At 36.2% G+C, this 25,166-nt stretch overlaps 1 long non-coding RNA gene across 1 annotated transcript; it reads right to left on the bottom strand.

Moving 5' to 3' along the window:
- Positions 1-15,563: 15,563 nt before the first annotated feature.
- On the bottom strand, positions 15,564-24,834 carry LOC108496466. The gene is made up of 4 exons (XR_001874474.1): positions 24,773-24,834; positions 17,942-18,039; positions 16,643-16,700; positions 15,564-15,677 (listed from the first exon to the last, which is right to left on the bottom strand). It is a non-coding gene; the product is annotated as an uncharacterized LOC108496466 (long non-coding RNA).
- Positions 24,835-25,166: the final 332 nt, after the last annotated feature.

The raw sequence follows: 25,166 nt of genomic DNA, 5'->3' as shown, positions 1-25,166 counted from the left end.
TCTATGGACAATTAAAGTTAGCTGAGATGGATCCCACTCCTGAGTGTATTTCTTTGTTATATGAATTGATCCTAATAAGACTCACCAGTGATTTCATCTGGGAAGTGGGAGCAGACAACAAAATACACCACTCTCTCTCCATTGCTGATAGCTGCAGCACTGGATAATGAAACTTATTTTAGGATCTATCTTTTCCTCTAGAAACTGGTCAACTTATTTCACATTTCTTTGTTAAGAACTGAAGTTCAGCAAAACTTGTATAGTTGTAACTATTAAAATAGATAAAATATGCATGGTGAAACATGGGGTTACTTGCTGGAGATGCCAATGAAAAAAGTCAGACATAGATAAAACAACAAACAATGAAACTAAAATTTTCTCATTAAGAATATAAAGTTTGGATATTGAATTTCATCCAAATGCTAAAGGATATGGCATGCAACACACAGGAGAATTAAAAAATGGCTGATACTTAGAGTACACAAACAAATTAGCAGGAGCTGACCGAAATTATAAGGGTGTTATTGCACATTAAAGTTAGATGTCACTTCCCCTAATTTAAGGGTATTCCAATTAGAGTTAACCTGAAGGTTAGCTACTTTCATCTTTATCATCTTTTTGATAATGTTAGCACAGATGTTGTGGCATCACAGAAATAATATGCATCATAAAAATGTAGCTAATTATCAGTGAACTAGTCACTTCTTATACAGAATTACTTTAATATCTTCAAGCAAATGTTTGTGACCTATTTGTCTAATAACACCATCCGTTATTGACCCATGGCATGTCCTGTCTATCTCTCCTTTCTTTAGCTGTAAATGTTTGCCTGACATTGCATTTTCTCTTGCTGGAGACGAGAATAGTTGGGGGTAGTGGGGGAGGTTAACATTTAGTACTCGATGGGATTCTTTGTACATCCTGAATTTTGTACTCAAATTTGCCTTTGTGTTTGGAATACAAGGATTGTTTTTGCACTGTCAGCATGAACAGGATGTCGAGATTTGTGTTAAATAAGCATCTGAAAAGACATTGTTTTGTTAATTTTTTATTAAAAAATACATATCAGGACTATGTTTTTAATAGGAAAATTATTATGTAACATTTCATAAAGTTTAGGATGGATTCTGGGGGATTACAGATTTTTTTGATGACTAAACTTTATTAAAAATTCTGGACAATATATGAAAAAGAAAAAGCAAACTTTGAAACACTTGCTTTGAAAGATTTCTTACCATTAACACTTGAGTTTGATTAAACTCAGAATTGTGTTGACTTTCAAGGTAAAGTGGGATTAAAAAAAAAGCCTTAACATATTGAAATATTTCTCTACATATTTAAAAAAAATCTTAGAGCTATGTATTGTTCAGTGAATATATTATTCAGTGATTTTTGTCATTTTTCATTGAATAAATTATTCAATTACTTTTTTTCTGAGTGTTTTATTAGGTTTATTATGGGTACAATACTATTCATCCAACATATTACTCTACAAAAATATATGTTATTTAAATAAACTTTTCAATGAATATTTTCCCTATAATTTTACCACTTTTATACTTTCTTTTTTACAATAGTATAGAATAAGTCATAGTTTTCACATCTGAAGACAGACTGACTGACTGGTGAAGTGAATCTGAGATTTCCTTTCTTGTACTGAAACTTTATCATTCAAAAAACGTGGAGGTGAATGTGGACTGCATTTTACTCATTGCTGTCATCCAATTCCAAGCCAAACCATGTAGAACCTAGCCATTAGAAATTATAGCAGTCGTAATAACAGACTCAAAATATAAGAAGATGCCAAAAATGAGAAAATATAAGAAGATGACAAAAATGAAAGTCTATATGAGCTACCTGCAACAGAAAATTTCATATGTTCAGAAGATGGACTGATATGGCAGATACCACTCCCACAGTTGGTTGATATACTTGGTCTTTGACTGTATTATAAAATTTCTAAAAAATATTGCAAATAAAAAATAATTGGGAATGTTGTTGTGCATGAGGGACCTTTTTTTAACAAATGGTCCATTAATATGTACAGTTAAAAGTCTTTGACTGTCTGAAAAATTAAGGGCTACTACTTTTACTTCAAGGACTCAGTCTGTCCATCTGGTCGTTAACTGCCCTGTGAATCACTTAAAGGCTTCAGATTACTGTTAAATTAAAAAAAAAGCATATTAAGAAAAAAATAAGTTGATAATGGACAATGAAATATCTTTTGCATACAATACCATTCAACCAAGCATCATGTCCTTTACAAGGAGACACTAAATAGCTCTGCAACAAAAACTAGGGAGGCAGAAACTCCTACTGTACATTTAAAATGTTACATTAATTGTAAGTAATCTTCTGGTACTTCATGTTTGCAAGGCAGCACTTGTGGAACTTACTTCTGGGAACACAGGATTGGAATGGATCTTCGGGTGAGAAACAGTCTTTTTCTAGTATAAGATGAGACATTCATGTTGTGCATTTATATCAACTTTCAAATGTCAGGTTAAGAGGATTCCAAGGTGGGGTTTGGGGTCATTTTCTTATACCATTAGAAAGACTGACCTAGAATCTCTTAATCTTGATGGTCTTTCTTATAATTTCAACCTGCATTTTCTTGGGGCAATTTATTCACGAGCTAAGTGTTCATTGTTTAGCTTAAAAAGCTCTCTTCTGTCCCTGATTTATTTCTGTACTGATGAATAAACAAGGACAATGAAAACACAGAGAGCAATATAATCTTTTCCAGCCTTTATTGTATCAAGGGAAACAAGTAAGCTTTTTTATTCTTTCATGTTCTCCTTCTAGGAAATCTGTAATGTAATCAAAACAAGTAGAAAGAACAGTATATGTATTTAATATGTAGCAGGTCTATCCATGAATAAGGTATCCATTGTCTGACCATCAGCTAGCATAAAGAACAAAAAGTCACTGCCTGCCACAAGGCACTAAATTTCAGGCCCAACAAGGGACATAAACATAATTTTATGTAGCTGTGGAGTGGGGGTTTTCTTCTTCCTGGTAAATGCAAAAGAATTCCTTATTCTTGTGATAAGGACATCTACATGTAAAATGTCCATCCACAGCCACACATGCTGGGATCTTCCAGGACTTACTTCTCAAGGCAGAAGCCAACTGCAGGATTGCAGAATGTTCTTCTCTTCAACCGGGCATCCAAGCTGCCAGCAGTGCAAAATTTAGAGACAGATGGAGGCAAGGAATAAAACAAGACTAATTCTAAAGGTTGATAACTAAATCTTTAAAAGAGGTGTTCTGGATCCACATTCTGGGCTGCTGCTGTCATTTACATATGGCAATCAGCTTCTACGAACATTTTACTGAATTTAATTGTTCATGTTATTAGGCATAGAGATGCAATCCCAGATGTCACAGATGCTATCCTTGCAGTTAACTATATTCAGAAACCTAATTTAGGTGCCCAAGTACTGTAGTCTCCACACTGTATGACTCATAACTTATTAGATACCCCAAAATAACATGCAAAGAAGCCAATGGACTGCTCTGGTTGTTGCAGGAGATCAACAAAGGAAATTCTGATTACTTCCCATTCCACTGAAAGTCTTGACCAAAAATGCAAATTTGTAATAATATTTTGCCACAGATTTGGAGGTTTTATATATATGACCTCACTTAAAGAAGTTGTGGATGTGTTTCACAGCCACTCTAATTATTCAGAGCTTCTACCATAATTATACTTGACAAGCTAAGCTTTTATACTCTATGCTCTCACTATTTTCTCTGAAGGCACTTTAATTTCTTAGTCATATTTTTGCCAAACAGGTGTTGGCTGAGTAAGATTGTTGTGTTGACTCTTGTTTCATACAAGCAGGGCCCTTAACAAAAGACAGTATTTTGATGATTAGTGGACTTGGACTATATAGATCTGTCTTCACCTTTCCAGCTTGCTCCCTCACTTGCTTTCATATAAACAAAACTGTTTCGATACTGGTTTTGAAGAAATACCTGGAATGGTTCTTTCATCATAACAAGCTTTTCCATTATTGAAGAAAAATGACAAGCAGAGATCACAGAATAGTTGAGTGTAAGTCAGTGAAACTTGGCAGACACTATTAGCTCTTGGTTCATTATCATTAAAACTTCCTATGCAGTATTATATGTGGTAACTACAGGACTTTTAAGCCTTTCCTGGAAATATCAAGCCTCAAAGAGTCAGGATGATACAAGAGATAAATATTACAGAACATTCCCCAATAATATCATGAGCCAGAAAGAAAAAAAAACACGTACAAAGGAAATTTTGATATTTGTACAAAAATCACAAGCAGTGAGCCCTCTTTCTTTCATATTTAATAAAGGTCTTTCCAGTCAGCTGCAGCTGACGATAAGTATAATATCTTTAAATGGTTAATCCAAGGATCACAGCTCAAGTGCTTTATGAGGTTAGGAGCAAGGAAAGCTGTTAGTAGACTCAGTGTGCATTTCATAAATCCAAGGATTTTTTTATTCCTTTTTTCTTTCTTTTTTTTTTTCTTCCCGTTTTTCATTTGACTTTCTGCTATATCTTAAATGCTTTATTTTTCAGAGGACAGATAAGACTTGGTTCTTCACATAAAACTACAGCTTAGCCATTACTTAGTCTTTCTCTGTTACAGAAAAGGTCCTGTCTGTGCACAGATGTCTCAGATTAAATTGTATCTCACAGTCCTTACAGTGCTCAGTACTAGATGAACTGCCAAAAGGGCCGTAGGCAAGAACTAAATTGCTTTGGTTTCAGTACACAGTGAATTTGGCTCAGACAAGCTGAATCAGTACATTAAATGCGAATCCCTCACAGATTTGAAAGCAGCCTTTAGCACAATTATTGACTGTGAGTGATGATTATGTCTAATTGAAGGAGACTTTTGCTACCTGTAGCTCAGTTGGAGTCCATGAGAGCCACAGCAAGGCACTGCATCTTAATTCAATGTTCCAGCTTGAAAGAAGCAATTGAACCTAAATCCTGAAGTGTATACACATGGTCGATAAACTTTAATAAACTTTACAGGTTCAGTAACTAGACTGAGTGTATATAATTCAATTTTTTAATTCGGGAAGGGAAAAAAGCTAACAAGTATGTTAGGCTACAATAATGTATTAGTTCATCTCATGCAGAGGCCCTCTTGGTAAAAGGAAAAGATATAGTTTCATGCTTGTCTTTGGAACAAGTCATAAATCTGCTGTTCCATATACTATATTAATGCTCTACAGGTGGGAGATTACCAGGTTACTTGGGTATGACCCAACTTCCAGTAAATTTGTGAGGAAAATAAAGTAATTTGACAATTTTGCATCTTTTGCTACAGAAGTTATGCCAATAATAAAGAGAAATGAATGCTTTTCCTAATAGATTCTGCCTCTCTCCCCAAGACTTTTTGGCATGTTTTCATGGTATAACAACACTACTGTACAAAAAATGATGATATTCTACGTCTCAATCCTTCAAAAAAAAAGTTATTGATTTTTCTCAGTGAACAAAAATAGATATTCTCAGGGGGCATAATATCAGAATTGTGTTTTCCTTCTGTTCTATAAAAAAGTAAAAATCTGTCAATGTGTTCACAGCAAACACTTCTCTCCTACAAACATTTGTTGTGATCTATTAGATCTTTTCTAGGCTTAGATTAGATTCCTTTGGAACCATTATTATGATAACATTCAAAAAAAGCTCTGTCACAAATTAGTTTTCATATTTTTCATATTTTCCATGAATACAAAACTATGTGAATCATGAAAACTTTCCATTTAAATTGCTTCCTTATTAAATAATTACTATAAAAAGGAAATATGAGCCATACATGGTTGTTCTCTCATTCTAGGAGCTTGCTTACATATTTTGTAGGCCTGAGCTTTTAGAAAAGAAAAATTAATTTGAACCTTGTCTTGGAAAAACAGTATACATTGTAGACTGCATGAACAGTAGACAATGAAGGATGTAAAGAGAGATCTATGATAACACATTTTGGCAAAATTCCATAATCAATAGTACACAAAAGCCTTGAAATTTATTATGAAGTATCTACAGTTGCTACATGCAGACAAGCCCACACACCATTTCTATTGTGTTCATTTCAAGCTAACAACTCAAAACTAGGGAGTATCAGAACTATGTATTCTTTACGCATAATTTCTGCAGTTTCCCAGATTTAAAGCAGCAAAAGCCTTAAAGTGGTCTGCTAGCAGAAAGGTGCAGTGTCTTGGGTTAATAGGTTAACTAACGGTGACACTTTGAAATTTTATGTGTGAATAAACTTTATGAACAACACACACACACTCTTGATGGTTTCCAGGTATATGATAAAGACAAGTATGTTTTTTCAAGGTTTCAAGGAAGAGTAGTAGCTTCCTCTGTTCCTCTCTCCTATACTTTTTAGGATTCATCATTGCTACTTAAATCTTATCTACCTTAGCTCTTTGTTCTCTTCTGGATATGCTGTTTCTTCTGCTCTTCAGATTTTCTAATTGTAACTACCTGCAATCAATTCCTTATAAACTTTACTACCACCATCTTCATGCCTTCTCATATTACTCACTTTAACCAAGCAGTCATCATCTCTTCCCCCTAGCTATGAGATCTTGGTATTCTCTACTAAGTGACTTGCATTTCATTTCCCTTTCTATTTCTAATTCCAGTCTGCCTGCTCTATTCCCTTTATGTCCTGGGTCTGGCAGATTTCCACTCTCAGCATAATTCTTCCCTCAATGTTTCCTCTTATTTCTCTGAACAATTTCCATTCCAACACTAGTCAAATTTTTTTTCTCTTCCCAGGTGTGCCAACTTCTTCTCATTCTCCTCTCTCAGATTTACTATGGTAAATCTTTAGCACTGAATGAACAAGTGAGCAGATTCCCTCAACTCAGTTCTGTTTCCCAACAGCACTTCAACCCATAGACACCAGCAGCAAAATTATAGGGTGTAGGAAGAACTTGTAACAGAAAGTTAGAAGTCAGTTTTTGCTAAAAAGGCTTTCTGCCTAAATGGTGCTTCTTTCTCAAAGGCAGTTTCAATGTTTTCCTCCCGTGCTCCCCCCCCGGCACACACACCACACACACACAACAAGAGAAGTTCTCAGCCTTGCTCTCTAGTATGCAGAGAGATAATATGTTTGCAGACATGTACAAGGCCTCCTTGGGCCAGAGAGGGTGGGGGAGGAGAGAGAGAAGACACAAAAAGCCTTGAAGGAGGCAGGGCATTGCTTTTTGCCCTTGGAGGCCCCATGCATGCAACATGGTAAAGAAGTGGTCCTTGCATCAGAAATAAACCTTTTTTTTTTTAAATCCTTCCACTGCCTTGACATTCTTGGGAAGAATACCTGCATATATTTACCTTACATAGGGTTATTCTGTGGAAATAGCACAGTGTGTTCAGCACACCAAGCTGTGGGGAGGAAGAATATTATTTGACTAAATGAGATGTCATCAACCTGAATAGGTATGCATTCAGCATATGCAAAATGTAATTTGTTCAAAATTTAAAATGTGATGCTATTTAGGATATCTTATCTAAATTCAACTAATTCAAGCTGAATTTGCTGTCCAGTCATTTTCCAAAACACAGAACTGCTAGAAAAACTGAAAGGAAGGATCTTGGTGATTTTCAACAGTGACCAAAAAAACTGTCAAACCTAGTTGAAAAAAAAGAAATCAGGCAAAAATCAGGCACATGATATGGAAAATTTCAGAGCAAAGAAGTTGTGTCTAAATTAAAAGGAATCAAAAGCTGTATTTTAGAAAGGAATGTCAGCAGATCAACCTTGCTTGCCGTATTGTTCTTTAAAGAAGGGGAAATTTTTTTCTGAATGGGAACACTGGGAATGAACTGCATTATTTTTTCTTGATGGTGTTGGTGGAGTGAAATTTTCCAAGCAGTCTCTGAAATATAATATGTTTTTTTCCAGCATTGACCAGGAAAATTTTAAATAGTGACACCAAAATAATATTACATTTTAATGTAATAAGCAATAGAAAACAAGTCTCTCACAAATAAAACACACAGGAAAATAAGAAGCCCTCTTACCTTAGGATATCAGATTATCACAGACAGGGTTTTGAACCAGGATCTGTAATAAGTGTTAGTTATTTTTATGCAGAGATTTATGGAATTTATCTTCCTTTCTCACTATTGCTTATTTCTTTTTTAAATTTGTAAATTTGTAATTTATAAAACACTTCTTGCACTTAATCTTTTTGTAGAAAGGAAGTTAAGGACTGCTTTGGAAAATAAAATAGTGAAGAAAAACATGAAGCTGGTACAATTTAAAAAAAAACAGTGGTATAAAAAATTAGGACAGAAGGGAAAATTTATATTAAAGTTACCATAAATGTTTAAACCCTGTTGATTTTTATTTACAGGATCCAAGCTGTCATGTATATATATGCAGAACTGGCAATGAAGTCAGCAAAACTCGTTAACACACTATTGCTTCAATTTTTTGATGTTGTTGAATGTAAGTATTATTTTTCACCGTGCTTATTCTTCATTAGCTGAATTTTCTTAGAAAGACTCAATGAAAAGTTTACAACCATTCCCCAAAATTATTTCAGTTATTTATTTTTTAAATACCTGTTTCTTTTGTAGATTTAAGGTAGAGTGACAGAGCTTGAAATAAACAGTAGCTGGAGAAGTGTCTCTTGCTATCTTCAAAATTACCCACTTCTTGACATGACGAAAGTGTGTTCATTTGGTTTCTAGAGGACTGTTACTTAAATTTCCAGCCTTCATTCTGTGTTAATTATATTCTAAATACCAATTTCACTGAGCATGCTTTATCTCTACACCCAGTTTACAACACAGAAGACAACTGTCCTACAGATTTGGGGAGTAACGTTTGGCTTGACAGTAAAGTTATTACGAGGGAAGCCAGTAGGTCACTCCTAGCTGTCAGTTTGTGTTTCTGTTGACTGATAATAGTTCACTGCAATTTAGTTTTGTTATTGGAAATACTGGAATACTTCCACATTGGGAGCCAGGTGAGATACAGTTTCCCCTTTTTATAAATCTGAGAGACTTTATAACATCGCTGGTCATATCCCTGGGAATAGATTTTCAGCAGCTAACATGATGAATCTCAGATTCTGCTTTTCCAAACTGAGGTGCCACAAAACTGAATCTGAGGTTCTATATCCACAACCAGACCCAGAAACCTCCCACAGACAGGTATTCTCTTGAACACAATTGGGCAGGAAGCAACAACTTCCTGAGAATGGCAGCAGGTCCCATTTCCTGGTCCTCACTGAATATTGAAGTCAATAGAACCAGGAGCTGCTGTCTTGCACAGAAGCAAATACGTCACCTACTCAGTGACCAGTAACATCTTCTCTCTCAAGCAGAAGGGCATGCTGAACTATATTCAGTGTCTGCCAATATATCGAATCTCTTATTTAGAAAAAGGCAGTGGAACACTGGAACAAATTGTCCAGAGAAGTTGTGGATGCCCCATACCTGTGAGTGTTCAGGGTCAGCTTGGCTGGGACTTTAAGCACCCTCGTTTCATGGAAGGTATCTCTGCCCATAGCAGTGGTGTTGGAACCAGACGACCTTTAGCATCCCTTCCAAGCCAAACCATTCTATGAATATTACCCTTGAAATGTTAAAATTTGCCCACACACCTGCTGTTCAGAACCTAGTTCTAAAACCTACAGAGAAAATTCTTCTCAGAGGGTGGGTCACACATAGAAAAACACAGCTTACCATCACTAGAAATTCCTTTTGCGCAAGGGACAGAGGCAGGGTGGAAGGTGGAGGGTCAGAAGGTCCTAAGTTTCAAATAAAACTGGTCAAAATTATTCTTTCCCACAACATATAGTTAGAAAGAACTTTCTTGTACTAAGGCATAAAAAATGTCAAACTTTCCCTTTTGAGATTTTAATTAAAATTTAAAACTCTGAAAAGCAAACTCTGCAGCTTCTATTTACAAATTCATCAAAAGATTGTGTTTCATGGAAATATTTTTCTTCACGACATACTTCATTTAAAAAAAAAGATAAATTAAAACAGACTTTGAAATACGTTATTCTGAAAGTGAATTTTGCCATTTTTAAGTTATTTTAATTTCATTACCTTTATTTTATGTCATATCATATTATTATAAAAATAAGTCTGAAGCAAAATATTTCAGTCATTTAAAGAGAAAATATTTGACAATGTGTTTTCATTTTATTTCATTACAGAAAAAAAAAAACAAAACAAAAACAAAAAACAAAAAAAACCAAAACAAAACCAAAACAGAGAAAAATAAAAAAAATTTCTCCGAAACACAAGATCCAGTTCTCACCCAGTTATATTTTTTGTCTCACAAGCCCTAAGCACTCCTCTAAGAACAGATGTGTTATGAAGGAAGAGCAACAAGGTTTTTCTTTATTTACCGCATTGGATTGGGGTTTAACTGAATTTAATTTTATTTGGTCAGAGTTGCTCAGTGCAGTGTATCTTGGGTGATTCCATTCACTTAAAAAATTCTAATAGCACATCAAAATGGTATGTGATAATTATACCACTGAAAGTATGTTATTACCAAAGATTAGATTTATATTTGCTAACAGAAAATATAATAAAACAGCTATAGCTATGCCAATCATACTGGTATAAATGGGAGGAATTCTTACAATGTTCATAATTACTTTCTGAGGTCCCAGGAAAATATTTGTATGCACTGGTCAGCATACACTTTAGATGTCAGGTTTGTATTAAATATTTCAAGTTGCATTTGCGGAAAGTTCTTAGATATCGGGGAGAAAAAGGCATGTATTCTATCTAAAAAGAAAATAGATGTTAGGAATTTATGGTACCTTAAATCTGATAGCAGATGGTGGCTACAGAATGTAGTTATCATAGCCTTTTGAATTCTGCCTAGGTTAACATTTCTCTAGAATTGTAGTCCTAATTATCAGAACTTGAATTTGGGGATCTGTTCTATGTACTAAGGATATATACAATATATAATTTTAATAACTGCGTAGATTCAATCTGGGGTTTGCAGATAAATACACTATGCAACCAGTAGTATCAGAAGGAATAAGGAAAAATCTGTGTTTTCAGGTAGAATCTCAGCACTTTCTCAGAAATCCCATACCTTTAAAATGCCTTACATTTTGTGAATTTTCTGTTCCTCAGTTTTGGGGTACCTATCACAGTAAAATCTTTTGCTAACATGCAATAAACTAGTTATCTCAATTATTTATCTCAATTAATACTCAGAAAATGATGGTGTACTGAAATCCAAATGAAGTATTAATAGCAGAATAAACCATTTTAAGTCATAAAATTCTGAATGCTGTTTTTCCTGCAGTGTGGTTCCTCAATCTAAAGGCATATCCTATACTTTTATCATATGTATGACTAAATTGAATTCTGCATTTAACAGGGAGAAAAGGTTTCAGGATTATTTAATGTAAAAAGCCAAAGCCCCCATCTGTGATTTTCAGCAAAGCTCACCTAACACTCTAAAACGTACAAGTCTGAGATTAAGTGTGCAATTTTGCCTGTAAAAAAACACAAATAACCCGAACAGGCCAGCCAAGCTTTGTGTTCACTGAGCTAAAGGAAAGGATTGTCTTCACAGAGAGTGAAAAGTATCCAGTGTTTCTGGACAGTCTGCATCCATGTGTGTAGGTCTGCCTCCCTATTGTTTCACAACACCACTCGAAATTGCTGGTGCTATTTCCACTCCTTTCACCTGACCCTGCCAGTGTAGCTACCAGAGCAACTGAAGGCAAGGTGATGATGGTGTGAATACTGATCCTCAGCTGCTTGCTGATTCTTGGGCATCATGTTTTCTGCAGCATAGAACTCTACCAAGTATTCCTAAATAAATAATTCCCAGATAACTAATCCAGAATTAGACACTGTCTTTCAATTATTGCTCTTTCAACTAGCTGTTCATGCTCCTTAAAAATCCCCTCTGCAAACTTATCTGCCAGTCAATTTAGTGTGAGCAGCACAGCACATTGTCTGTGTAAATGGTATTTGTTCTGCAACCATTGCAAGCTTCTTTGCAGTATTTTAACATTTGATTTAATTTTTCTTTACCAGTTTTAGCCAAAATCTAGTTCACATCTTCTTAAGTCCAGATCTATTTCCTCTATTTTTAAGATTCTTTTAATAACCAAGACAAAAGAAATTCTGACAGGAGGTGCACCTGTTTATTGCTAGTTTGAATTAGACTGAGTATAACCCTAGTAGATGGAAACTGTGTGTGTGTTTCTGTGTGTATGTGTGTGTTTCACAGTGCACTAAATAAAGATGAGGATAATATTTTTCATATAATTATAATTTTAATTTTAGATGTGTCAAATCACTCACATGTTGTTTTTCTCAAAATATATGAAGCATAAATTGTAAATTTTGAGAAGACATCTTCAGCTAGAAATTCTGATCGATGGAAATAATGTGATCTTATCCACTATATAAATAGTGTAAGCAGCCACCTTTAAAATTTTACATGTATGTGGCATACAAAAAGAGCTCATGGGAGATTTGAGACACTTGCACATACTTGTCTTGTGGTACTGATACTTTTTGATTCCCATTCATTTAACACTGAAATAGAGAACATTCACTTCCACCTGTGAACTAACTTGTAACTCCCTCATATTCTGTGAGATTATACCTCAAAATCCAGAACTCAGTAACAAAGCATGGCACTAAGTCAGGTACCTGTCTTTTTGCTTAGCCAGTGGTAATCATTTCTAGAAAAACACCAACATATCTGATGCACCGTGGCTGGTCTCAGGTGCAAAAGGTATTTTCCTGAAAATTCAAAATAGCAACATGTATCTAGGCCAGATTTCAACAGATTAAGTCCATCACATTAAACTCTACTTTCAAAATCACATCTGCAATTGATTATAAATACACTACGCAGTGTGTACAGTTCAAGATTCATGAAGCTCTGAAATGCCTAAAATATCACCCCAAAGAGAAACTGTATAGTTATCTGGACCAGAAAAATATTATTCTTTGATGAAAAAGCATGTGAAATTTGCAGCAGAGGCAAGCTTGGGTAGAACAATTAATTTTTTGTGGGATCAGCAAGACTTTTCATGCCTAACTTCTGTGACAATGACAATGACAATCAGAGCACAGTTTATAGAGTTCCAGGGACAAGACTGAAGAACTATTTTCAATTTTGCATTAAATGCGTTACACAACATTGATACAATGGACATCAAATTCAGCACCATGGGGCAGAAATATAATGCTGAATAGTTCCTTTGCAATTTTTTTGATTTGATATTTTGGAAATATTCAGTAGGTGGCTAAAAATGCTAACTAATTTCATTAATGGGTTTATCAATTTTTACACCTGCTGTTCAGGTTCATTATTTGACTTGCTGTGAACAACAGCAGTTGTTCCCTTGTCAGGGAATCTCTCATCCAGCAGAGAGTCTTATCACACGTCAATGGCCCTAAGAGGCAGATGATGGGGGAATGGTTTAGTAAAAGTGCGATAAAAGTCTGACATTCCACTTAATAATTATGTTTTCATTGAAGTAGAAAATTTCATGTTTCACTTGTACCATATAACGGCATCTGGAAGTGGTTTTCTTTCTAACCAGGCCATTTGAGATCTGTGCTGAGTATAAGCAATTGTCATTCTGCATTTTAGTAGGGGCAATAGCAGATGGGTCTGATGTAAAGATGCCTCTGACCTAGAGCAACCAAAGTGTTCCCAGCCCTACTGGCATCATGATGGATAAAGGATTTTCTGCTGTATAAGCAACTCTACCCTCCTCACACATATACATAGAAAACTGGGATCATTCCTGGATTATTCCAGCTGGCTTCCACTATGCCTGAAAAAGGTTAAGAATGCACAGGCAGCCTTTTATGTCTTTTCCTACCAAGTGCATGTCATTTCAGCAAACAGATACAATTTGATAAAGGCTCCTTATAAGAATTATTATGAGCATTTTATTTTAGAGGAGGGAAAATGAATAACTGTTTTCCCTTTCCTTTGTGGCATGCAAACTTCCTTACATTTACACATTATGCAAACTTCAAGGAGAAAGCAGTTAGTATGTCAGAGAACCAGCAATGATAACACTTGAGCAGAGCAGTCTGAAGCAGTCTCTTTAGTTTCACGACAGGCACATTAGTTTGGATGTTAGCTGCTTCTCCTTAATTGGATTGCTTGCATAAATTGCAATACAAGGTGGACATGTGATAGCTTTCTTTTTCACCAATCAGTCATGTCAAGAGAACCTTATGTATTTTATATAAAAAGTAGAAAAAATGATAATTTGAAGAGATGAGAAGATGGTGCAGAGTAAAAGCTGATATTCTTCCTTTATAACAGATAGCCCCAAGTTGTAGAGGCCATTATTTCTTGCATTTTCAGAGCAAATGAACTTGACAGATGGCTGTGTCACCTAAACCCCTACCTACCAACTTGATTATGCAGAAAACAATACAATAGAAAAGAAATCATTACTGAAGGAACCTGGTTAGTCCACAGAGGGCTGAGCGCTGCAGAAGAACAAAATTACAGTCGTGGAATTGAACAGCAAGAATACATTTAACATAAAGTGGGTTACAGCAAGGCAATCAGTCATGGCTAAAGCTATTGTCTAGGCTTGCTTGCATGGTATATGAAGTAATCTGTCATCTACCACTGAATTTATGCTTAGTTTATAGTAGAAAAATACAAAGGTTTTGCCAGGACATGTTCTGGTAGTCTTAAGTAGCTCAAGTACGGACCTATGAAATTAAAATTATGGGAATTCAGGACATTTTTCTGCTTTATATCTGTTTTGGAGGCCATTAGCACCAAAGTAGATTCTTCTCCCTTCTCCCCCGTTACTCAAACATTAACCAAATCACACTACTTAAGAAAGGACAAAACAGATTGGGCAAGACAAATACTCAGCACCAGTCCAGGTTACACAGCACTACCATTACTCCAGAAAAAGTTACTCTGAATTTTCTGGAAGTCTGGTTATGAATGACATCCAACAAAGCAGGAACAGAACAGAACAGCGCAGCACCTATTCCTGATGGCCCAGTCCCCACTTCGTTAATTTTTACACATTCTTTGCAAAAAGATAAAATCTCTTATCAATATTATTACTATTTCTCAGGGGTGTTATTATATGATCTCATACATCATTTACAACAAAATAGGCTTCCAGTCTCTTTCTATTTCTCCCAACAGTTTCAAGCAATACGATCTACTACAATATGCTTGAGGGCTTACCACCTGGTAAGACCTCATGTTAACTAATTATTTCAATTAACTACTTTTGATATAACCCAGATCTTCTAATTTGCCATTAACACCAATGAAAATATCCATTTTAGCATGCCATATAATCCACACAAGTGGAAAGTTCAGTTGCTTTCATTTTGCAATTCCCTTTCAAACGGTTGTTGAGAAAAAACACATCCTTAACAGAAAATATTTCATTGTTTTTGTCTTGGAGCCATGGCTACATACTTTGTTCATAACAACAAGGTAACTTGTTAAAGTAGTTGTTTTATTTGGTTTATTTTTTGTTTGCTCTGCAATGAAGAATAAATATTATGACTTCAATTTATTCTAATTCTTTTTCCTGAAACCATATTTAAGTCATGAACCAAAAGGATAAATGTGGCTAGACTAGAGTTGTCTTCATATAGGAGACTTAAATTTGATAGATGTTGTCTTCAGTACTCAAACTTCATTCTGTAAATAACATAAAGCCAAGATTTTCTCATTCCACTTATTCATTACATAATGTAATAACTTTTGTAAAATCTTCAGACAACTAAAAATCTTCCAGTGAAAGAACCCATCAAAAAGAAAGCCTAATACCAGCATCACCTATGAATCAATTATTGAATTTACAACAAAACAAAGCACACACAAAAAAAAATAAAAAGACATTAAGTATTTTATTTAGTAAGGGGAAAAAGGTAATCCCTCAAATACAGAACCCCAACCCGGATTTATTTTTTTTTTCAATTCAGTCAGAATCTCTTTTGTTGATATATAATTATTTATCTATGTGCCATCTTTCTTACTATTGACAAAGTGAATTTACGAAGTCACTATACAGATACATCTCAGCAACTGCAAATTGGGATTCAACTGACTAATAAGAAACAATTAAGTGCATATATTTGCAAAGCCATCAAATTACTTCCCTCTGTGCTGGTGTGTTGAAAAGAAGTGCTTCTCAGCACAGCTTGGGTCCCAGTGTACCATAAAGGAAGCTACACCACCCCTTCCTCCTGCAACATCTTTCTTTCAAACACATCATGATATGGATTATAAAGGTAAAGAAATAAGACCCCCAGATTTAGCTAGATTTTAAACACACCTGTAATCACCCTGCATCTTTTTCTACTCAACTCCTTTCGTTCATGTGAACTCTATGCCCAGATTTAATACTAGATATGTTTGTTCACAGAGGGGTGAATTAAAAAGGTTTAGTGCAAGTGATGAAGAGTCAAGGCTACTGGGAAAAACTAAAGGAGTGGGGAAAAAACTCCACCCATAGAATACAGTGGACTTCCCCCTCGCCCCAGAAATAGCTCTTCCTCAATTACCAGGCTTCTCTGATATTCAGTATGCACATGACTGGTTCCCAATTTTCCCCTGTCCCTTTCTAGGGAAAAAATCACTGTAGCACATCACGGAAAACCCACCCCAGTGGTCACCAAATACCAAAGAGTGGGAGTCTCATTCCCAGAATTCCTCAGCATCCTGAAAAAAAGACAAGGAAGAAGATGGAGTCTCCAAAAAAGAAAAAACTCTGTCTTCATTTCTCTGCCTCTTGGTACCATATTAAAACTCTTTCAGTCAGGTAAAGCCAAACAGTCTTTACAATATTTTTAGTGTCAGCATATAATGCAATCTATGCAGATGAAGCTTTCAATATTTCCCCAATGCTGAAATCAGTAGCAGCTCAAAGAGCTCTACTGCATCTGCTTTGGAGGGTTATGTCTCTTTTCTTGGTCTCGGGTCTGAATAGTGGGTCTTTGGAATACTTGGGGATTGAGATTAATTTGGGGGAGCAGAGAAGCGTTCACTTCCTCTTGTGAGGGATTATGAATAGCTCATTCAATAGGGCTCACATATCTTTCGCTTTTCCAGCAAAGAAATACTCTCTGCAATTTTTGTGTATTGGTGCAGGATTTCCAGATCTCTACTAGGTTGAACAAAATGAGTGCTTTTGGTAATGCTGGCATACAACCAGAAATCCCATGCTTGACTGCAGAATACCCCAAGAAAACCAGGTACTTAACAATGAAAGCTTACCTACAGAGTCTAGATGTAAACCAAGGGTGAGATATGTGTTAACTATCTTGCAAACAAAAAAACTTTGCCATGTGAAGCTTTCTGCTCCCATAGAAATACATAAGCAAGAAAAGAAATAAATTCTCTAGCCTGAACAGGGCAGTTTAGACTACAACTACTCATTTGGAAGAAGCTTTCTTATGGAGCACACTGGGCAAATACCTGCCCAAACCAAAACTGAACCACTCTCACAAGGAGATGCAGAAGAACAAACCAAATCAGAATAATTCAGCGGGACATCCACTCTGGAGTTCAAATAACATTTAAGCAACTGTATAACTGACAAAATAATGTAATTTCTATTAAAAACAGAGAAAATGAGCTTGGTAAATTACTCAACTACCTTCATAAGAACTGACCCTAGTTACAGTAGAGCAGAAAGGCCTATTTTGGTGTCTAATGTACTGAGAAAAAGGAAGAGGAAAACACAGATTTAAAACTCCTAAAAGAATTTGCTAAAAACTTCTTCAGTTCTCTTTTGAACAGCAATTCTCCTAATCTAGCCTTGACAAAAATGATGTCTTTGCCATATCCAGAATTTAGACACACATACCTCCAGATATCGATATTATACATTTACCTATACTATGGTAAATGTCCTAACTACAATAATCTTTTTCAGTCCTTTTGATTGCTATTCAGCTCACCTTTGAAAAATAATATTTTATCTTCTCATCATAGTTTCATTTGTGAACTCTTGCTCCTTCCAAAAGATCATCAGGATATTCTATGAGAAACTCAAGGGCTGCAAACATGCAAGGAAAGAAAAAAATTTTTCAAAGATGTCTCTGGAAGTCATTGGAAGGTGATGTTTCAGCATCCAAAATGTGAGGGCCATTGTGAGGATATGCCCAACATCTAGGGAGGAACAATAATTAAATTCTAGAGACTGTATTTATTAATTTATTGATATATGTCTGTATCACCTCAAATCTGGTGTTGGACTGGGACAGAGTCTAACAACTAGGTGCAAAAAACGTTCTCTTTTCCCCTCTGTTCTTATTAAATCTTGAAATAATTGAATAGTTCACATCCTTTCCAATAAATTAAATTAGTTCAGAAGTAAAATTTTTTTAACATCCAGAATGTCATTCTGATGTCTATTTTACCTGAAAACCTCACAACCTGACAACTAGCAGTTTAGCACAGCTTTATCAAGACCCTTAGCTTCCTGATTTCAGACATTTTACTCCCCTCCTTTCATGTGCAGTCAGAATTTTGCCAGAGCAACCCACGCTTCTCTTGCTACTCAAATTCCCAATATCCGTCAGATTAATGCCAGGATAGGATGTAACAGTGATCCTCTTCTGCTGATGCACTCTGTACTCTGAAAAAAAAAATATCTCTCATTTAAAACTAAACAGCAGATTACAAAAATCACATTCTCCCTCCTCTAACCTCTGTCTGTGTTTTCACTTTATCCACGGTAGATTTTGATCTTGGCTTTGTCATTTCCTGGTGTACTTTCAGCCTTTCACCTGAGTCAAAGACACATGTTCCTCACGGGTTAAAAACTGCTTTGGGGGGCAACTTTCCTCATGCTTGATACTTAACATATCAGCTACTTGTTCAGCGCAATTTTGATGTGTTTTTCTGTAGAGTAAGTAATCCAAAGCTTTTCAGTTACTGTGTGAAATAAACATATATGTGATTAATTGCTCCATTCGATATTATTAACTTACCAGGGATATTTTATTTTGATTAGTGGGCTGAGTGCTAATGTCACTGTAAAATCTAGAGTTAAGAAAGATGTCACTGAGTTACTCTCCCCTAGCAGGATACAGTTGTTCCCAGATGTATGTCAGATAATAGTTGTTCATCTTACTTTAAATAACAATCTCACCTTGGAGTTTATACCTTGTCTTTATTTCCCCAAGTAATGATATTACAGTTTGGAGTTTTTATTAAAAACAATGCTTTTTTCCTCTACATTGACTCTGCAAACATAATTAAGGACAAGAAATTGATCTGATTAGTTGCTGACACTGCAATTTTGCAGCTGATGAAGTGCACTTCAGTAAGTAATGTTCACTGGCTGCGACTACTTTGCTCGTGTGCTGCTAGAACTGGGATTCCCTCAGAACTAGCACACTTCCCAGCTAGCTCCAGGACTAACTTGGACTGCAGAAGTTTTGTAGATATGTGAAGATATGAGATCCTTTCGCTTTCAGTAACAGCTGCCCAGACTCCTGGTACAAGTATTAAAGCAGATGGGATATTTAGATGAAATCAGTCTAGGGCATCATTCCCTGCCCATTGACATGGGAGCTACTTACAAAATGGGTCACTCTAATGGGTAGCATGTGATCTTGTTTTCTTCTAAAGACCCTACATACTATATGTGAATGTGAAACTAGCACAGCTGTGGTAATTAAATATCTGTCTTTCTTTGTTTGTTTGCTGAAATCCAGTTCTAGAAATTAATAAGTATGTGAAATGCTCTATGAATTCAAACTAACACATACACATAACTATGTCTAATTATTGCTTTTGTAGTGGCTGAGTGCAGTAACCTTTTCTCTTTACCAGTAGGCTGTAGAAGAGTCAAAATTCCAGGACTTGATCCTGTTGCTGCCTACTCAGATGTTCTGCTTATAAAAAAGTTAATTGTGTACTCAGACACTGGCTTTTAAAGATGAATCTCACCTTGCTCTCAGAGTTCAAAAACCACTAGAGTTTGCAACTTTAATTCTCAAAAACTTTTCTTCATATTCTACAACATGCTGCAAGGCAGTTCACAATTCTTAGTTGTTCACAGCATTAATTTACTTTATTGATGACATCATCAGTATTTTGTCACTGTAGAGTTTAGTTGTCCTGAGTAAAGCTGACCATGGAAGTTTTAAACATTGATTTTTATTTTTTTTCCCTTCTCTAGCATGAGCGAATGATTTATCATCTTCTTCTGGGACATCAGCCAGAGGCAAGAAATAGCTCTAATAACATGCTCTGAAGTGACTTATACGAACTATGTGTTTAAAACGTGGTCAAATAATATGCTATACCTGGACATAGGAACATCAACCAGCAGCAAAGACAGGAAAGATTTTTATACAAAAAAATGATACCTGCCACATACCAAACACAGAACCCAATTTTCATTCAAAAATAATTGAGATAATTTGAATATATAACATTTTGAACTTGATTTTTATTATTTAAAAATTTCTGAATAAAAATATTGTTAAATCTATGTCAAAATTAGGAAAAGTCAGAATAAAGCGCAAGTTTCATGTAGAAACTTTCTTTCTCAATAGGGATTTTGATTTAAACATCACTAACTTTATTAATTTTCTTTCCTTGACATTGTGTCACAGTACAATATTGAAAAAACAAATCTAATGCAAAAGAAGACTGAAGAATTACAACCATTGTACTACTTACAGAGGAAACATGAGGGCAGTGATGAAAAATAATTTCATAGGATTCCTATCTCTCTGTTACTTCAGTAGATTCATGCATGTGCATGCATGAAAGGAAAACAGATTGGATGCAATTAGATGCTACATTTCCTTGGGTGACAAAGCTGGCTATTTCCTGATTTATGTAGCAGTCCCATAAGCAGTCATGTTGGCACTACTGATCCAGCAGGAGAAGGAAAACCAGTAGTACAAGAATGCGAAAAAATGACAAAATGTTAAAGGAAATAGGACCTCCTTATGCTGGAGGGAGAGGAAAAAACAGCAGATAGTTGGAGGAATGCATTTTACAGATAAAAATTAATTATAATTGAAGGAGCAACTAGAAATAATTTACAAACAAATTTTTAAATTGGTCTCAGAGTTAAAACATTTCTAACGTGCAAAAAGCCCAGAAATAAAGAGTGGGAAATATGTACATTTTCACTTTGCATATGTGCAGTCTAAGCAAAAAGAGGTACTTTAGGCATATGTGGGAAAGTAATGACAAACATTTACATTAAGTGCATTTGGTCTCTTTCTTATTTGTTTTCCTGCATTTTTATTTGAGGAACTTTTTGGTCTACTAAATGTTCATTTGAAAAGACTGGAGTCAAAAATGACATGTTTATAAACATGTTATGAGCTTTGGCTACGTGCAGAAATGCACTTTATTTTGTGAGTGAATGGAAAGCATTGTGGACAGGACCGGAACTGTCTATACAGGTAACATCATTCAGTAGTTCATACAGTCATTCATATACACTACTAGGCCAGGTTTTTAGTTGAGATAAATGAGTGTAGTTTGATAGTTATATGATGCTTTGCTCTCCATTTTTTTGATGTTTCTGCCTCATATAGATAGATTCAAAACAAAAATTCTGTGATTCTAGGTGTTTAGATGCTCAAGAGAATTAACTTATTTCTCCCAGGCAGTAGTACTGACACAGAAGACTTTCTAGTTTGTTTTCGTTTGTTTGTTTGTTTGTTTGTTTTAATTACAGTACACTCAAGATTGTTAATCCATCAGAAATGAATTATTTTAATTTACCGTTAGCTTATTGCAGTAGTAAATATTTGCGTAAAGTCAGGTAAAACATGTTACAGTTTACTAGGGTCCAGTCCAATGGTAAAACACATGAACACCAGATTATGTTAAATAATATTTGGGAATAATAAAAGTCTGAAATATCTTTTTCTAAAACTTCTTCTACGTGGCAAAAATTATCCTAAAAGAATGGAAATTAATTCTTCCTTTTGCAAAAGTGAAATCAGTAATTATTTTTTAACAGAAATGCATCAGCTGAGTATTTTGAGCTTTACTGAGATTTCTCTTCATATATTTTGAAATCCATCAAATTTTGAAAAAATTACTTCTAAATACTTATTTCTTTTTAGAAATAAGAGTTGACCACAACTCATACCTCTTGTATAGTTATGCCCTTCTCAGTGCATCAGAAGCAGAGAATTTTAATTGTATTTTATGTATTTTAACCTCTTCCAGGCCTTGGATCTTTTGAATATGTGATTTCACCATCTCGTTAGTCCATTAGACTCTCTAAGGCTGTATGTACTTGGTGTACAAGGATGGTGTTCAGTATTCCCCAAAGTCACTGCTCCCTCCTAATTTAACTTGTCAGGATAAACAGGTTTTAAGTAACACTCTCTTTGAACAACCATTTCTGCTGCAGGAATTACTTGGAAGCCACCGAGAAGAGAAATTCTCTTCCTTTCCTCTATGTAGGACGCAAAGGCAAATCTCTGCCTCCCATTTCAAGGGATTCGGATAGGTTGGGGAAGAGCAGGTTAGTGCCGGCTGTGCGCTTGATGTGAGCACCATCTGGCAGTTGCAGGGTAGGGTGACTCTGGGGGAGCACTGTCAAGAGCACTCTGCTGCTGCTCTAAAGAGGAGCAACATTAACATCTTGCTGCTGGTTTTAGCATATGTGATAACAGACTGAGACTGGACATGACCACTTCTTATAGGACCACATTTCCCTTGCTGATGAGGGATCCATTTCTGTCTTTGTACTACAAGAAATATGCGTTTGGGCTTTATTCGCCTTGTGCCTTGCTTAAGCACACAAACCAGTGTCCTGAATGTTTATTTTCCAAATCTACTGGGTTCCAAGGTATGTGCCAAAAACTTTTGGGGTTTTCAGGTTACACTGTGTAAGATATACCTGCAAGCTACAGCACTGAATCCAAAGGAACATTTATTTCCTATAAGAAGAGATAACTCCTGAGGCAGATTATTTTTAGCACACAAGATGCTGTAATAAACCACTTCCCAGGTGTTACTTGGACAATAAGTCAAAGCAGGAAGCTACCAGAGGCACCCTACACAAAGAATAATCACAGGAGCAGATATTGGCACTGAAACTTAAATACAAATCTCGAGCTCTGAAATGATGTTCTGCTTGCAGTCTTTGTCCTACCAGCTACATACTCATGATCCTTCATGTGTAGGCATTATGTAATGTTCCTACAGATATTTGGATGGACTTATAAAGCTACCTTCTGGAAAGGGGGGCAGAAGAGTGTTAATGGGAAAAAAAAATAAAACAAAGATGACTAGAAGAACTGTAGTAGTCTTGTTCATGTCATATGAAAGTATGTGAAGAATTAATAAGAATTAATTCCAACATACCAAAACATTCTGGTAAACATTGGGATAGGCATAGTTTAAGTTACTGAATTAATAGAAAGCTGAGTAAATAAATTTACACCCTTGTATATAAATCCCACCCACTTCTAGGAGCTGCAGATGACTACATAAAATAAAAATAGTTCAACAACCCAAGAAAGGTCTTTCTAGGTTTTCTGTATTTTGTAGGTCATATTATCATATTCTCCCAGGCAACTATCAGTAAGACAAGAGGGCATGGTCTTAAGCTCTGCCAAAGGAGGTTTAAGTTAGATATTAGGAAGAAATTCTTTACAGAGAGGGTAATCAGACATTGGAATGGGCTGCCCAGGGAAGTGGTGGATTCTTCGTCTCTGGAGGGTTTTAAGATGAGGCTGGACGTGGCACTTAGTGCCATGGTCTAGCAACTGTGGTGGTAGTGGATCAAGGGTTGGACTTGATGATCTCAGAGGTCTTTTCCAACCCGTCTGATTCTATGATACTATCATAGAACCATAGAATGGTTTCTGTTGGAATGGACCTTTAAAGGTCAACTAGTCCAACTTCCCCTGTACTAGATGTTCCACTAGATCAAGTTGCTCAGAGCCCTGTCCAATCTGGCTTTGAATATTTCCAGGGATGAGGCATCTGCCACCTCTCTGGCCAGTCTGTTCCAGTGTCTCACCACACTCATTGTCAAGAATTCCTTCTTTATGTCCAATCTAAATCTATCCTCTTTCAGTCTAAAATCATATCCTCTTGTCCCATTGTAATAGGTCCTCCTAAAAAGTTTTTTCTCATCTTTCTTATAAGCCCCCTTTAAGCACTGAAAGGTTGCAGTGAGATCTCCCTGGGCACTTCTCTTCTCCAGGCTGAACAACCCCAGCCCTCTCAGCCTGTCTTTGTAGGAGAAGTATTTTTGGGCCCTCCTCTGGACTCACTTCCACAGGTCCATGTCCTTTCAATGCTGAGGACCCCAGAGCTGGACACAGCACTCCTGCTGGGGTCTCAAGAAAGCAGAATAGCAGAATCACCAAGACAGCAGAATCACCTCCCTCGACCTGCTGGCCATGCTGCTTTTGATGCAGCCCAGGACACAACTGGCTTCCTGGACTGTAAGTCCACATTGTTGGCTCATGTCCAGCCTCTCATCCACCAGCACCCCAAAGTCCTTCCTGACAGGGCTACTCTTGATCTGTCTATCCCCCAGCCTGCATTGATGCTGAGATTGCCCTGATCCAGAAGTAGCACCTGGCAACTGGTCTTGTTAAACCATGGGCCTACTTTTTGAGTTTGACCTCTAGATGACATCTCATCCTTCAGGGCAAGTCAACTGCAAGATCTAGCTTCCTGTAATCTGCATTTTCTGTCACCCTCTTAAAGGAGCACATCTTTAAGATATTTCATTTGTGTTTCTCTGCCGTCTCCTATTGCCTCAGGAGCCCCTGACTCACCTCTGTAAGACTTGAAGTGTTCTGCAGTGTACACAGCATGTCTCAGAGCAACAGGCTGAGATCCTTCGCTAGCACACCATCCCTGGAACCTTGGTGTGTCATCCCACATTTTGTCACAGACAAGCCTGATATTATCTCCTTCCCCCGTCAAGTCTTTCGTACTTTGTTGTTTCTAGGGCTGGATTCACAGCAAAGTAATTGGTACTAATTAGAAGCTACCACTTAAGAGTAAATACAGCCACATCACTGTGAACTTTTCATACATAATTAGTACTCACTATCAAAGGAGTGATACAACCAGCAGTTAGGATCAGGCTACTGAAAATGTCACCCTTTTGTAAAACTCTGACCAAAATAAACCTGAGGAACCCTATAACAACATTATCACTGAACA

The sequence above is a fragment of the Lepidothrix coronata genome, unplaced genomic scaffold (genome assembly GCF_001604755.1).
Source record: "Lepidothrix coronata isolate B3197 unplaced genomic scaffold, Lepidothrix_coronata-1.0 Scaffold40, whole genome shotgun sequence".
Lineage (NCBI taxonomy): Eukaryota > Metazoa > Chordata > Aves > Passeriformes > Pipridae > Lepidothrix > Lepidothrix coronata.
Note: the sequence above shows the minus strand (reverse complement) of the source record. Positions and strands in the feature narration are given on the sequence as shown.